This window comes from Pectinophora gossypiella, chromosome 13, assembly GCF_024362695.1.
Source record: "Pectinophora gossypiella chromosome 13, ilPecGoss1.1, whole genome shotgun sequence".
In the NCBI taxonomy this organism is placed as follows: domain Eukaryota; kingdom Metazoa; phylum Arthropoda; class Insecta; order Lepidoptera; family Gelechiidae; genus Pectinophora; species Pectinophora gossypiella.
In genome coordinates, this window is record NC_065416.1 from 4,071,111 (window position 1) to 4,086,671 (window position 15,561).

Here is a 15,561-nt window from a genome sequence, read left to right on the forward strand (position 1 = left end):
CGTCAACTCTCTCAATTCTCCTACTTATTTAAAAACGCATGAGCTGCCTTACTATCTTTATTGACTTACGATGTCTAGGGTTTGCAACTATGCCCTTTTGAAAGTTAACCAACCCATAACTTCGCCATGAAATTACAATGGGACGGCGGAAGATTCAAACTTGATTAGTAATTTCCAAAGAGGCGTGGGATAATTTCTACCTCTGCATCATTACTGACCCACCCCTTTGTGGTTCACGCATTAACCTCAAAAGGTCAACAGATATAATTGTTTAGACCCCGCGTACCTACTATTATACCTCTTCATGTAAATGATACATTAGTGTTAAAGAAAATTTGCTAAATAAATGACTTCTAGACAGTAGGAAGTAGATATGCAAAACAAACGATTGCTAATACGTACTTAAACGTCGTGGATGGAATCTCCGAACCCAGAATCAGTGTAAAATCAAAATTCAAACGCAGATAAAAATCTTAGTCCATCGTAAAGCGTTAATTATTCAAATAGACGCCAGTTAAACTTATAGAAATAAACTGTGGATTTATTGACCAGTTAAGACTGTGCAGGAAATTGCAATTGCAAATGTTAAACAGAATGCAGTTGATCCGATGATAGCATTCGTCGTCGTGGCGCCTGATAGTGTCGTAAAATTTGATGTGTTTCGATCTGCGGGTGAAGCCAGCCAACGTGTAAACAGTTTCAGCGACCAATATAAAGGTAAAACCATCAACGCCTACGCTAGTCACGGTGTAAATAAACACGAATTAAACGCTGCAACGATTGGCAATGGCAGGATTGGTATTTCATTTCAAACCTATAAACATCCAATCGTAGTCTTGAAGGAATCACTATAAAATACGGAGCTGTATGAACGCGCTATGCATAAAATAATTTGCGTTTGAAAAAGAAAGACACAATTTCTAAAAACAATGTCTTTGTCTAACAATACAATAACAAACGTGACGTTTTCTCAACGTCGCATAAAAATAAGCAAATTGAGCGCCCGACTTGCATTCAGTTAGGTAATAAAAACCAAATCCCGACGACAAGCATCGAACCGGTAAAAATAACATGCAGCTGGCCGTGTATGTGTATGGATATGAATAATGCGCGCGTCATACACCGAGGGCCTCTACATAAATATCCTACAAACGGCCAGCCTCCGACCGCATTCAATGTAAATGCCTCGGCTCCAGACGATGAAACAAAACGAAATTAATTTCAGAGGGACGCCGGTTTATTTGCTTTACTCGACTAACCTCACCAAGTCAAGGAAGACCCCCCCTGATCTTCGGCATCTCTAAAATACCTTTTTCGGCCACGAACCCAGGGATTTTTCGAATCTAATTTTTGTATGATTTGTGACTCGACTGATGCGCTTGACTGGGACATCGATAAAGAATCTCGATAAAAACCCGAAACTTTAAAGATTGAGGTAATCAAATTTTAAAGGGCAATTAGAATGCTTATCGAGATAAATGAGCGTTTATTTACGGAGAGAAACTGACGAGTTGGACGAACTTAAGTAAAAAGTTAATGATGCGAGCTCCGAATTCAGACAAGAAATTCTAGAATTCCTTTCGTGCTGTTTCAAATAAAGTCCTCGGAGCGGCGGCGGGAGGCCGCGCCCGGTAATAAATAAATAATTAAAGAAGAATAAAAAACCCGCTTCAATGGGCAAAAAGATCAAGACGTACGGAGTTAATAACCGAACTCCTGCGCAAGGGAAATTGGAAACTTTTAATAGCGAACTTTAATAGCCTCTGCACGCGAAATTGCTTCCATTAATTGCAACGCCGCATTCGTTTATTATGAAAGAGAATCTATTGCAGGCATTAAAGTTTATGCTTTTCAGTTTCACGTTACGACTCATTATATCGATTGTTTTAATTTCAACTTGACCCGATCCCAAAAATACCTCATTTAGTATTTACTCATTACATTACTCATTAGCTATACAATTAGTGTTATCAATGCATCTTACATTATAGACAGACTCCCATTAGTCCGGCTTTACAATCAATTCTCTAAAAAGAACAAACGGAACACCGAAGGAAGGTAAATAAAAAATAAACAAACAAACGAAAAAGGTCCCGGCATGTTATTTGGGATTGATAAATGGCCCTCCGGAGACGGGAGGGAATGAGACGAAGCGAGAGTAGAAAGAGATGGGTGAACTAATGACTCTAAGTTGGGATATAAGTATGGGATAAAACACTATAAGATAAAAGAGAGTGCTCCTTATCCTTCTGGAACTTTTTGTTGTAGAGTTCACATAAGTCTTGAGCACTTCCCCAGATTACTGTTTGAATGGAGGGGCGGCGCCGACGCATCTTCACGGCACATTTGCCCTGGAAGCGCGCCTTCACGGATGTTGGGGATCGTTTGTTTGGACTCCCGCGCATAATCTGACGGCACCAGCCGTCGGTCACCCTCCGCCACGTGCCACAGTCAATGAGGTGTTAATTTTCGGGTTTCTTCTTTCTAACACTAATTGAGCCTGATGTTTTTGAACCACTTTGAAGTTCTACGCTTCAATAGTTAGTTACATTCAATAAAGAGGCCTCTATGTAGAAAATAATGCGTGAAATCTTCAAAAACAAAGATAAGGAAGATAACTCGCCAATATGTTCCTCAGTAAATATTTAAAGAGGCGGGCGATGCGATCGGGAGCCGGTTTCGCAAATCCCGATTGAAATGTTACCGCGCGCGCGGTGAGGCTGATCCCTTAACGAGATAACACACGCTACACGTCCCTTCAATTCCATTGCAGTAGACCAAGTCCTTCGGATATCAAGTTCCGACTACAACGCTCATTTCTTCACAGCATTTCGCTCATTTCAGATTGTACATTCAATTTAGATCGAGGGTTTGATAATGTTTACTGCGCTCAGAAATAGACTGCTATTCCCGTCAGATTATCTGTGAAGGTTCCGAGTAGCTTTTCAGTTTTACTGCCGCTATTATTGATTGACGTAAATAAGTTTCCCAATAATCGTGAAATAACAAACTATTTTAGTGAGCTTATTACCGAGATGGGTCGTTTATGGCCGCTGCTCGCTGGGAGCGCAATCAAACACGCGAGCCCCGAACCGCTGGAGCGGCACTCGCATGGTAATAAGCGACTAACTAATGTTGCGACAACGGCTTTCTCTTGCCGTTCACACGCTGTCCGACTATTTTATCTAGTACTTTATTACGTTAATAATGTTTGTGGCGCGCGCCGCAGCCGGTTTCTCGCAACACAGATTGGAGCCAGCAACAGGCTTTATGCTGATTGGATGACGCGGAAACCAAGGCTGAATTGCGGCCTTGTTGGCATTCCGATGTCCGCTATTCGAAACTATTTGCCGGCTGTCAATTTCGACGATTTGATTTGTAGCTTCTGGGATTATCGCGGCGTTGGTACTGCGGCTATTAGCCGTTCTAAATATGGTGAAACGCGATCGAGCGTGGAGTTAGTCGGCGAGCTAAAGAGCCGCCTGGAGGGATATTTAATAACTGTGAGCATAGTTAATTTATATTGGTTGTGCGGGGTTTATCGCCGATGGAATCACGACTCATCCTCTAATTGCGCGCTGAATTATCTCTGGTAATGGATGTCCTCGTCGGTGCGTAATTATGCGATGCGGCTGCGGCGGCGCGGTGTGGTGGTGTGCGCGGGCGCCGGTGCTGCGGCCGCGGGCAATTTCCATCGGAATGCCAGCCGGCTGTGGGTCGACTAGCGTTTCTGCAGCTATCGCGCGCCCAGATCGAGCATTAAGCCGCTCGCAACAAGGAAGCATGCAACAAAGCCGCTTCTAGCTGTGAGGTCCAAATACCTTATAATTTTCATTGCTCGCACGGTTATGCTTGGTTTAGCGAGAAGGTTGTTTAACTCAATGATAGTTCGCAAACGCTGGATAATTTTATTAACTCACCTTTAATCTTTAACGTTTATAACGCGTTTATATACTGAGAGACTACAAGAAAATATAATTTACTTATACTAGACCAATTTGAGACGGATAGTGTGGACTATTAGGTTCAGTTTCAAACTGCATTAATAAAATAATATTAAAATTGACTTAGGATACTGTGTAGTTAAAGCTAAGCACTTCCTTCATAGCCGATTGCCGTAACCGGGCCTGCGGTAACTGCACCCTGACAAATCGCAAAGATAATCGCGATTTCCAGCAAATCGCCTTTGCTACAGCCATTTCAAGTGAGAAAACGATTTATCTACATAGCGGTCCTAACGGCGCGAGATGTCGGGCATTGTATGACGGGACCACAAATAAATGCGATGTTATGATGGAGAGCGTCTGCGCGGTAACGAGTTAAGATCACTTCCTCGGAAAATTGCTCATTCGCACGTTAAGCCCTCGTATTCACTAATAGAATCCACTTGAGCCACATGCGGTGCCTCGTTTAGAAACGCTGATGACGTAACGTTTGATTAACTTTAGGAATAACATCGTCGTCGGCCTGTTGCTTTCGCATCGGCGTCATGTAAATGAGTCGGCTTGCGTTGCTGAACTCACCGACGTGTCTCTAGCCCTTATTACAATAGACTCAGAGGTTATATTGAATAGGACACGGGAATGCGGGATCTAGGTATCGTTTATCTATCGCTCATTCTGTCCACGTCCGCCGGCGAGGTTATCGAGGCGCTTTCACGCCACTCGAATAACATTAGAATAATGAAACGCGTTCGTCGAACTCCTAAAAGTGCAAAATAAACTGAGGAAGTGACTAGCGCCGATAAACTCAACGTAGGAGCGCCACCTGTTCGCCGGAGAATCGACTATTCATCGGATCGTTAGGCCACAATGGGCTGCCTACCTGGCCGTTGATGTTTTTTTGCCCTGCTTCTTACTCACGACTAAATCCGCGTCCAATGGGCCGCGATCGAGAGATACCCCTTTTCGATTGTGTGGGCGCCGTAAAATGTCATATGCACAATGCTGTTCGTTTAAAGCTCTCTGTGTGGATGTCGTTTAAATCATAACAGCTCTCTGTCATCTGGTAGTTGATTGGAGACGCGTGCCGGCTTTCCATAAACACTGAACCCTTTGAGTTTTTATTCGAGATTTACCGTTTCAATTTGTTGTGTAAATATTGGCCGGTGTCACAAGTGTCGACACGGCTGTCCACTACGACGTGTCACCCGTCATAGGTGGCATTTGTTGACTGAAAGTATTCGTGACAACACCTTTTTAGACGTGTGAAATATTAACACCTTTTGTCTGTGGAAAGTTCGGTTCGCTGACTCGTATCTCGTTCCATTGGTATGTTAAAATGTTTTCAAGATACGAGAATGAATGGTAACACAAAAAGCTTAATCAATGTTTCAACAGCGACCGCATTCCGCTCTTATCCGCTGCCTTTCGATTTAATTCGATCGTGAAAAAATATTTGGAGCAAACTATTAATAGGTGCCCGTGTATATTACATTCTTCACAAATAAATGTTATTTTGGAAGAACAATTTGGGTATCAGATTCGGTTAAGCGATTAAAACACCGTTTCGCTCATTAAACTGCGAACGAATAATTCCAATTTTGAATTTAAATTGGCATTTTTTGTAATCGATTTTTTCCGCTGCGGAATTACGGGTAGATTTTTCCGCGTTGTTCAGTCGTATCGAATCGCATTGCGGGCGTTTGCGGGCAAGGTTCGTTTGTCGGAATGCGCATAGAGAAATTCTCTTGGCAAGCGCTGTGGAGAAAGAACCAGCGATGGAATGCGGCCGCGGCGGTGAAGAGTGGAAGACGCGCGGAATGCCCCCACCACCGCTGCACTAATGACTGTATTAGCCACGTCACGGTTGCCATGGCAACGGAGATACATAGCGAATTAAAAAGTTGCGTTGCTTTGAGAGTGCATTCTTGATACACTTTCGTCTAGTTAATGAATTTTGTTTACCTATTTAGCTGTATGAAGGTTAATCGTGGTCTAAGACGATAAGAAAATCTTATTATTTCAATTCAATTTTTCTTCTAAATATTTCACGTTCAGATCATTTATAATTATAAATGACCATTCGAAATAAAGAATTTGTAGTAGGCATAATATACTTACAATTGCACGCTTACCAAATTAGTAGTGTTAGATAGAAATGAATCGATCGACCCAATATCGATTGATACATCATTTGCTAATGAACGTCACAACACTAGCTGACGTACTTTGACACTTCTGACAGATCCAATTCTTACCGCGCATTGAGACTATTGTAAAATGTTACCTTATTGAAAAATTATAAAATAACTTATTGTACTGAACAAGTCGTTCTGTTTAATAGAAGATATTCCTTATTTAGAATTGGAAACTAAAGCAGAAGGATTATTGTATCTGTAGCTGCCATAAACACTTCATAATAATAATAACACGCGGCGTGGCTGCCATTAGACGTGCCTTCGAGTAATTTGCGCATACGCACTCCGTTTCAGGAGAGCGTTACTTTTAGGGCTGTGTAAAATGAGTTTCGTGATACAATCTAGTATTTTTTTTAACCTAGTTTGTTACATAGATTCGGTAAATAACAGCGGACAAATCGGTCAGACAAGACCAATAAATAAACATAAGTATCACACATCACTAATTTAAGAGCCACGCTCTTGTATGTGTAGCGTTTATTATGTTATTTTTTTAGGGAAAAATAGGGCAGTGGTTTCCCTCAACATAAGTATATGTAAGTAGTAATTAAGCCAGGTTAACGGAAAGTATTTTTTTACCTGTTTTAAACTAGCGTGTCATAAGATCACGACTATATCTCGATTGAGGAAGTCAGAGGTAAGAAAATCTATCGAAAGATGAACTAAGTATCAACACCTCACCGAGCTTTCTGTTAGTCCTACGAGTTTCGAGTTTTTGGAGAATGGCTAATGGCAGAATGGCATTAATCAAAAATGCACTTACGAGGTTTTGACTATTATCGATATCGGCCTTTGACTACAACATAGATATAACGAAATATCTATTCGAGGAAGACCGAGAAGGACTTATGATGACCAAATTGGAGATGTCCTTAGAAAAGGTTCAATACGATCTACTCTGAACCGGCGTGCGTGTATGAAGCGATTGATGAATGTGGAGGAAGCAAGAGAAGTGTGTCAGGATCGAAGCAAATGGAATTCTATAGTCTCTGCTTACCCCGGTGGGAAATAGGCGTGAGTTTATGTATGTATGTATGTATCTATTCGACTCTAGCCAACCCTATTTCACAGTCGGTCCGCTCAAAGGGATGTTCTCAACTCGCCAACTGAAGCATACTACGCAAGTATGCTAATATTCAAAGATTATACACCACTGATGCACTGGAATTTAATAATACTATCCTTTGATGATGTAAACTGGCTCGCTTGCAGCAAAAGCTCTTAAGTGATGATAGAAAACTGCTCTATGTATATAATTTACAATGATAAAATGTTTGAACAATAAATACTTAGTAGGCTTCGATCTTGGTATGAAATTGTGAACTTTTTATGTTGAGAAATATTGGATAATATTTTAGAATGATTGTATATCAACATAACATAGCATCACGCCAATATTCCCGAGGGGATAGGCAGAGGTTTATAGTAAGTATGTTAGGTAGCTACCTAACCCCTTCGGCGATATAGGGGTGATACACTTTTATATTGTTGTTGCTATATATCGTCATTTCAAATATGATCAACAAAAAGTTCACAATTTCATATCAAGTTCAAGATCGAAGCCCTTTTTATATTACAATTGGCTAAGTTTTCTTCCGATTTGCGGGTCTGCCTATCCTTATACGGATCAGAAGCGTGAGTTTATGTTTGTATGTATCTGTATAAGATAACGTAAGACCATAATTTACCATATGTATCTATGGTTCAGTCATGAGCATTAACATATACACACTTTAGAACCCTTTCGCACTATCATATTTGACATTTAATGAGACTTACGGTTTAATTTGTCAAAAAAGTTAATGTGACATGGTTTCAAAGTGTATACATATTAGTACGTGACCGTACGTGTGTATGTATATCGGGAAAGAAAGATTGTTGTGGACCCTACAAAAAATATAACTTGAAAAACATAATACAAGGGTATAAAAAAATAACAGCCCTTCTTTAACACATAAGCATTGCTTACTGCGCTAATCGTCTATCTAATTGATAGCGGACAGAAAAAAAAACTTAGGCGCACGGACCAAGCACGTAGTGCATTAGAATATCTAACGACAATCGAGACTGTTTTACATCTGTTGCCGAGTGCATAAGTAACACCCTAGGGTGATGCCTTAGAAACTTGTTAATGTACCTAATGAGCTATGCGCTAACGGTACGCTAATTACCCAGTCGCGAATTTATAGCGCAATGGGGTTCGATGAACTGCATGACTTTTTATTGTACAGTAGGCAACTAATGTGTATAAGTCAACTTGGTAAAATCAAAGAACTCTAACTGATACCATTGTTGCCGACCGTACTTTCAAAATTTATTTAGAAAAAAGTGTTTAAATGAATATTCAATTAGATACTTTCTGACTCGAATGGCGTTAATAGAATTATAATAGTAAACAGGTCTTTACAGCTCATTTTAGATAAAAACTAAATAAATGCTCTAAACATAAAAGTAATACGGTAAATAAATAGAAGGAAATTCCTATCATGAATATTAATTTAGCATAAAATCGAATTAACATAAAATCGCGAATATAATCGAATGTAAAAGCACGCGAAAGCTAAAACTTCACATTAATCTTCGCAAACGAGAATCTAACCTAAGCGTAATCGATCGACAGCATAAAAAGTCGAATAGTCGAATACTAAATAGTTATAATAATGCAATTTTAAAATGCGCAGCATAAATTAAAAATGAAAATTTTATTTTTGAATTTCGAATGCAATTAATGAGTTGAATAACGATATTTGTGGAATTTGGCTTTATTTATAGCGAATTAAAAATTCCCATTTTATTTTTACCACCAATTAATCCTCCAATTATTATTCAAGACTTTATCTTAAGAGTGGTAGAGACTATTACCACTTTTCTTAGCGGTAAAATGAAATAGTGTCTTTTAGAGGTCAGTGGCCACAGATATCTGGCTATGTTTCGAATAATTATGTATTTTTCGATTAGTTTAGACAATGTATAATGTTATTGTATTGTTTACAAATTTATTGTAGTTTGGAAATTTGATTATGGTAATGGCTACTTAAGACAACTTTAGGCATCTGGCTGATTAAGAGCGATAAAGCGAAACATAACGGACTAAATAGTTTTTATTATTTTATTTATTTAAAAGTAAAATCGCAGTATCTATTTTATTAACAATTAATATAGTTCACTACAGTGAAATTCGACACTTTATTTGTTTTAATTTCTTTCGTCCGTTGGGCGTATTTTATTTAATAAATTCAATGCGTTGCTTTTTCTCCTTTCCACCCGAGATCTAAAACTCCAAGAAAGAAGTAGAATATCGATGTATATAAATGTGTCCCAAAATCACTATAATATTGTAAAGTTGACTAAATTAGAAATCAATATTTTTGTCACATCACAATCGCTACTCGCTCGAACATAGGCGTGTTACATCAGTTGTATAATATTAAAGTAAGTTTGAGGTTAAGACAAAAGGTTATAGGTTAAAATTTACTGATTATAGAGACATAAATTTTGTCCCAACGACTTCGGCGTTTCGACAAGTTTTCTCATTTATGGTTTTTTAATAAAACTTTGTAATAGCTGGCGGCAATTAGCAGCAACGGGAAGTTTACAACATCTTTTATGTATTATACAATTTTCTTTATTTTTTATAACTATGGCTTCTTAACAGTCGTATAGTCATCGGTAGTTTTAAAGACACCAACAAAAGAAGCCAAAGAAGCGAGTTTTAGTTAATTAATTATCTAAAATTGACGATTTGTATGGATGAATTTAAAAGTTAGTTAATTATGTTAATGTAATTATCGCCGTCGAGTTGATTAGACATTCGAGGTAATAAATGGTTATATTGAATTACATGTAGGTATATATTTTTGGAAGATTTACAATACATTGGTGCTAATTCCTGTATACACCGTCTAATTTTATTTTAAGTTATACCTGTCATTTTCTTATCCGCTGAAAAAGAAAGGTAAGGGTAATTTACGGAACACACGTCAATTTGAAGCAGAAATCTGAAACAACCCTCTAAAAATTTTTACATCTATCGGTTACCCGACAGAATTAAGTTGACAGTACACGTCAATCAAGTTAAATACCAGCGAGATATTTGATTCGTTCGAGTTATTCATTCATTACCTCATTCGTTTTAAAATTAACAGTTTTCAGTCATCCGTCCCTTTCCATTTGGGCGGATAAGAAAATGACGGGTATAAATTAAAATAAAATTAGGAATTGTCCGCAGGAATCGGGGCTATTGAGATGTTAAACGATTGTGTTTGTATTAAATTTATTTAAACTTAATAAAGGAACACAACAACAGATGGACTAAGGCTGTTACTGAATAGTGGCCAAGGGATGGTATGCGATATAGAGGCAGACCACGAGCCCGGTGGTCGGATGACATTGTGAGGTATGCCGGAAAGCAATGGATGCGACTTGCACAGGACCGGAAAGGATGGCGTGAAAAATAGGACGCCTATACCCAGCAGTGGGTGGATACAGGCCGAGTAGATAATACAAACACAAATGAAAATACTGGCTGGAATGGTTTCATCTAACAATGTAACATGTACTTTCAAGTAGTGAATGGCCCCACGTAGAGCATCGTTTACATTATGTTAAGTTAAGATTGTAAGTAGAAGTCCAAACACGGCTGCAGCCGTCGATGCTCAGAAACAAACAACTCTCCTCCATTTACTAGTAATATTTGACTAAGCCTCGTTCAAGTGATAAGCTGTAGCGGGCGGAGAACAAAACAGAAGTAATTAAAACACATAATAACGGGTTCCTAATTATGATACTGGTGCTAATTCCTGTAAACATCATCTAATTTTATTTTAAGTTATATCTGTAATTTTCTTATCCGCCGAAAAGGAAAGGGACGGGTAATCAACAAGCATAAAATTTGACGACCAGGAGGCCCAGGAGGACCAGGGTGGATGAGGTTGGTACTCCACCTCACAACCCACACGATAGATAGATAGTGAGTTAAGATAGCGCTAAAATAGGTATGTTTTCATTTCTTTCCGCAAATGCCTCTATCAGTGAGGATAATATTTGAAAGAATGAATCGATAGCGAAATAAGGTGGCGCCACCAAGATGTAGTGAGAGGGGCCCTAAGATAGCGACCCCAAGTAAACTGTAGACTTTAGCGCCCCTCGCCTGTCGTCCTTAGCTGGCAGTATGCCTAAACAGGTGATACGGGCGCCAGGGCCAGGTGAAGTGGATTGTAGGCTATCATATCTTCTTCTCAAAGGAATGTCTTTTTAGACATAAAGCCGTCCTCTTTCGTTTTGGGATTTAGTTTCATATATATTTTCACCTAAATTAAAATCTGTTAACATACATACATAAACTCACGCCAGTAATCCCTAATGGGGTGGGCAGAGCCACAAGTAATCAAAGACAACTTACAGCAAATCTGTTAAATAATTATTAAATATGAACCAGTAAATTAAAGTTGGCTCATATTTAATTAATTTTGTTTTGGTTATGAAGAAATTAAGAAAAGTATTACTTAATAAAAATGTGTTTATTTTAATTTTATTTGCTGCCCCCCGGGCCGGACCTGGTCGATTAAAACAACTTTTATTTAGCCTTTTACTCAGCTAATGTCATTCGCGTTTACTTATCTTTTATAATAGCGCATAATAATAAGGATGGATTATAAATTGGTAAATTGTATGTTTTTTCTATGATACGGGCAAAAACTTGTCTAGGCGATGGAATGCGTAATTTTCTTTTTTTTTTATAACTCTATCTACGTATAGTAGTAATAAGATGCATAATGAAATTATATTAAGAAATCAATAAAAAATCTTTGTGATAAGGTGGTGATACTTTAAGGCACAAAAAGCATCTTATTGACATATTTTTATGACGTTACTTACATCAACATCTCCCTAGCATTATCCCGTTTTTCACAGGGTCCGCTTACCTAACCTGAGGATTTGACAGGTCCGGTTTTTTACAGAATCGACTGTCTGACCTTCCAACCCGCGAAAACCAGCCCAATACAGGTTAGGTCACATTCCTATTTCTCGGGAATGTGGGTTTCCTCGCGATGTTTTTCTTCACCACTGAGCACGTGATAATCATTTATGATCCAAACATGAAGTCCCGTGTAATAATCAGGCTTCAACATCATCATCATCACTATTGTTTTTCTACAGCAACAATACTACCTCCAAATTCCAACCAGATTAAAACACATAAAATCCAGTTCACAGACAATTAACTCCCAAATACATTTCCAATTGACTAAAATGACACAAAATCGTTTCGCCTTTCGGCTTAGCGGCCTATGATTTGATGGACTAACGAAGGAGCGTAAAATTCCTCCTATAATCACCATGGACCGCTCCCAAAGAGTCTACAGGCTGATTATGGGGTACCCGCCTACCGACATAAACCTACCAGAAGAGAAAACTCTTCAACCCATACATTCTGTATGCAACCGCGTCTCTTATACACTGGTCAGTTTGCCTTTAAAAGAATAAAGGCGTAAGTTCCCTTGTAAAATGAGTTCCATATGCCGTTCTAATTTTAAAAGGAGTTTACAATTGTAATAGGGTAACGACGTAAGCGCTTTTGAAATGAGAATTACTTACGGCGTTTTATTCTTAAATTATCAAGGAGGTTCTATGCACGATTTCGCTCGACTCCTCTAATTGTAAGGGTCAGTTTGATTGCGTGCCTTCAAGGAACATAGCGTGATTATTACCAAGTTTTTTGTCAGCCGGATCCTCTTTGTTTTCCTTAATAGCTTCTTTGTTTGCTAAGCGGTAATACGCGAGGAAATCAAAACGATTTACGCTGTGAGAATATGGGATGCGATTTATTATGTACTTATGTAAGGTAATTTTGTAAACAATGCGTCATTAGTGTTCGTTATCCTTAGATGTTAATATAAGCCTCATCAACCTCTGTAACGTACTGCAAATAATACGGTGATTTGCAGTACGTTACAGATGTTGATGAGGCTGGTAATGCACCTCACAACCCAAACGATAGAAGAAGAAAACCAGAGACAATTTCCAAATAATAAAGAGTATTTCTATTTCTATAATACACAGTAGGTACCGAGCTAATCTAGTTGTAGGTAACTATAACGAGTCTAGTGAAGCACTATGTATATCACGAACTAGAGACAATTTCCAAATAATAAAGAGTATTTCTATTTTTAAAATACACAGTAGGTACCTAGCTAACGTAGTTGTAGGTACCTATAACGCGGCTAGTGAAGCACTATATATACCACCTAATCCTTTACAATCAGTTAATTGACGTTAAAGGAGCCTCGTTTGTCATTCTTGTAGTTACAACTCGCTACCGAGCAAGATCCGTTTAATTTAAAGCCCTTTAGCTGCGAATAGACAGCGATCTATCGACCATTTGCCTTGAGATGTCTACGGAGGTATTTGCTATCTATGTCCTTTATGGGACCTACTTAAGGTGGAGCTTCATGAAAGTGCAGCAGCCATTCATAGGTGATGCTTTAAATATACACACTACAGACATACAAAACAGCCCATATATGTCGCACTGCCTCCGTGGTCTAGTGGTTAGAGCGTTGGGCTCACGATCTGGAGGTCCGGGTTCGATTCCCGATGGGGACATTGTCGAAATCACTTTTTGAGACTGCCCTTTGTTTGGGCTTGAATCACCTGATTGTCTGAAAAAAATAAGATGATTCCGTGCTTCGGAAGTTTAAACACGTGCACCAACCCGCAGTAGAGCAGCGTGGTGGAGTATGCTCCATACCCCTCCGGTTTAGTGAGGGGAGGCCAGTGCCCAGTAGTGCGACGTATACCTCATATACATAAACAGCCTATATACGTCCCACTGCTGGGCACAGGCCTCCCCTCAATGAACCGGAGGGGTTCCGGAACCTAGTAATTCACATCACTAAGAGCCACATTCTTGTCGGTGTAGCATTCTCCATGATACTTTTTTAGGGAAAAATAGGGCAGTGGTTTCCCTCTTGCCTTGGGTCTAGATGAATGTAAAAATATATTCCTTTTAGCTTTAGTTCTTAAATAATTAAATTAAAAAAACTATTTAAATTATGTAGGTAACATTTTTTCCAAAATCTGTTTTAATTATTTTGTAAATATTTACACAAATAACAAGTTATCTCTACCTATTTGTGTTATATTTTTACAATAAAGTTAAGGTTCGTAAATTGCCATAAAACTTCACATGTCTATCTTTGAGGTCCCAACGTCTTAACCGCAAAGCAGAGTCTATAATTTCGGGCCAATTTGGTCCCTTTCTACCTGTGAAACGTAGAGTCGTGTTCAAACCCAATTTTCGAATTCAGAGGTCCCAAATTGGGTTTTAATCGACGGATGTGAGTCGAGAAATGATAATTTAATTCAAGGCATATGTTTTGTTATTATTTTAATGTCGAACCAGAAAAAGAGGTCTGTGTTCCCTAGACCATAATGACACATGATTGGTATAATATTTACTGTAGGAAAGAAAATACAAATAATAGGCTATGGTTGGCTTTAGCCGCAGGAATAGAGGCCGCTTTGCCTTTGTTGTTTCGTATCGCCTTAAGGATGTAAAGACGAAATTGCTTCTTCAGAATAAGTCCGCCGATTGTGCTTAATTTACCGTCTATCATACGCATGTAAGTCTCATATTTTCGAATGACATTGTGGTAAAGATACTTGCTTCAATTCAGCGGTTCGGTTGGTTGGTAAGTATATTTAAAAAAAATAGTGAAATAAGGGATTTTCTTTTTCTTTTTCGCTGTTGGATAAATGGCGTTGAACTTGGTAGGTTACTGCAAGGAACGAAACGTCACGTAGGTATTTTTGTTTTTCTTAGATTTTCTTTTTCATGTATGGCTTCGTCTTCACAATTAGCCAATGATCAAAATGTTTCTTCGATGCAAATTTGAAATCATAAAACAATACGAACAATTTTTTTTTTGAAAATAAGTAAAAATAAGGAAAAAGAAATCAATCTCTTATTAGTTCGTCGCATCTTGTCAATGGCCCAGTAACGCGCAGTTAAGCGCCATCTAACGAGTTATGGAGAACTATTTTTATTTTTTAATTATAAAAAAAATCTCCCATTATAAACTATTTCACATTTTATAAACAACACAATTAAAAAACATGAGTTGCATAAATTGATTGATTGGTTGACATATTTACAGTTTATTATAATTACATAATTGAATACCTAATTTTCTGAATATTTTACCTACAAAGTCGTATTTTTAAATTAAATAATAAAAACATCGTGTTATATCATAAAGAAGAATGTACCAAATATGGGAAGCGTGGGCGGGAATGGGCAGTTTCAAAATTTATTGGAATCGATCTAAACTTTAGATAGATTTAGTTCAAAGCTAAACAACGTTTACATAATATTCTACTTCCAAACTAGCCGAGTTATGTTAAAATTGTTGTTAAGGCCG

General features: G+C 38.4%; 1 protein-coding gene across 1 annotated transcript in view; it reads right to left on the reverse strand.

Annotated features, from left to right (window-relative positions):
- Window positions 1–15,561, reverse strand: part of LOC126371762 (BMP and activin membrane-bound inhibitor homolog) — a 71,447-nt gene that overhangs the window by 19,318 nt on the left and 36,568 nt on the right. The window lies entirely within an intron of this gene.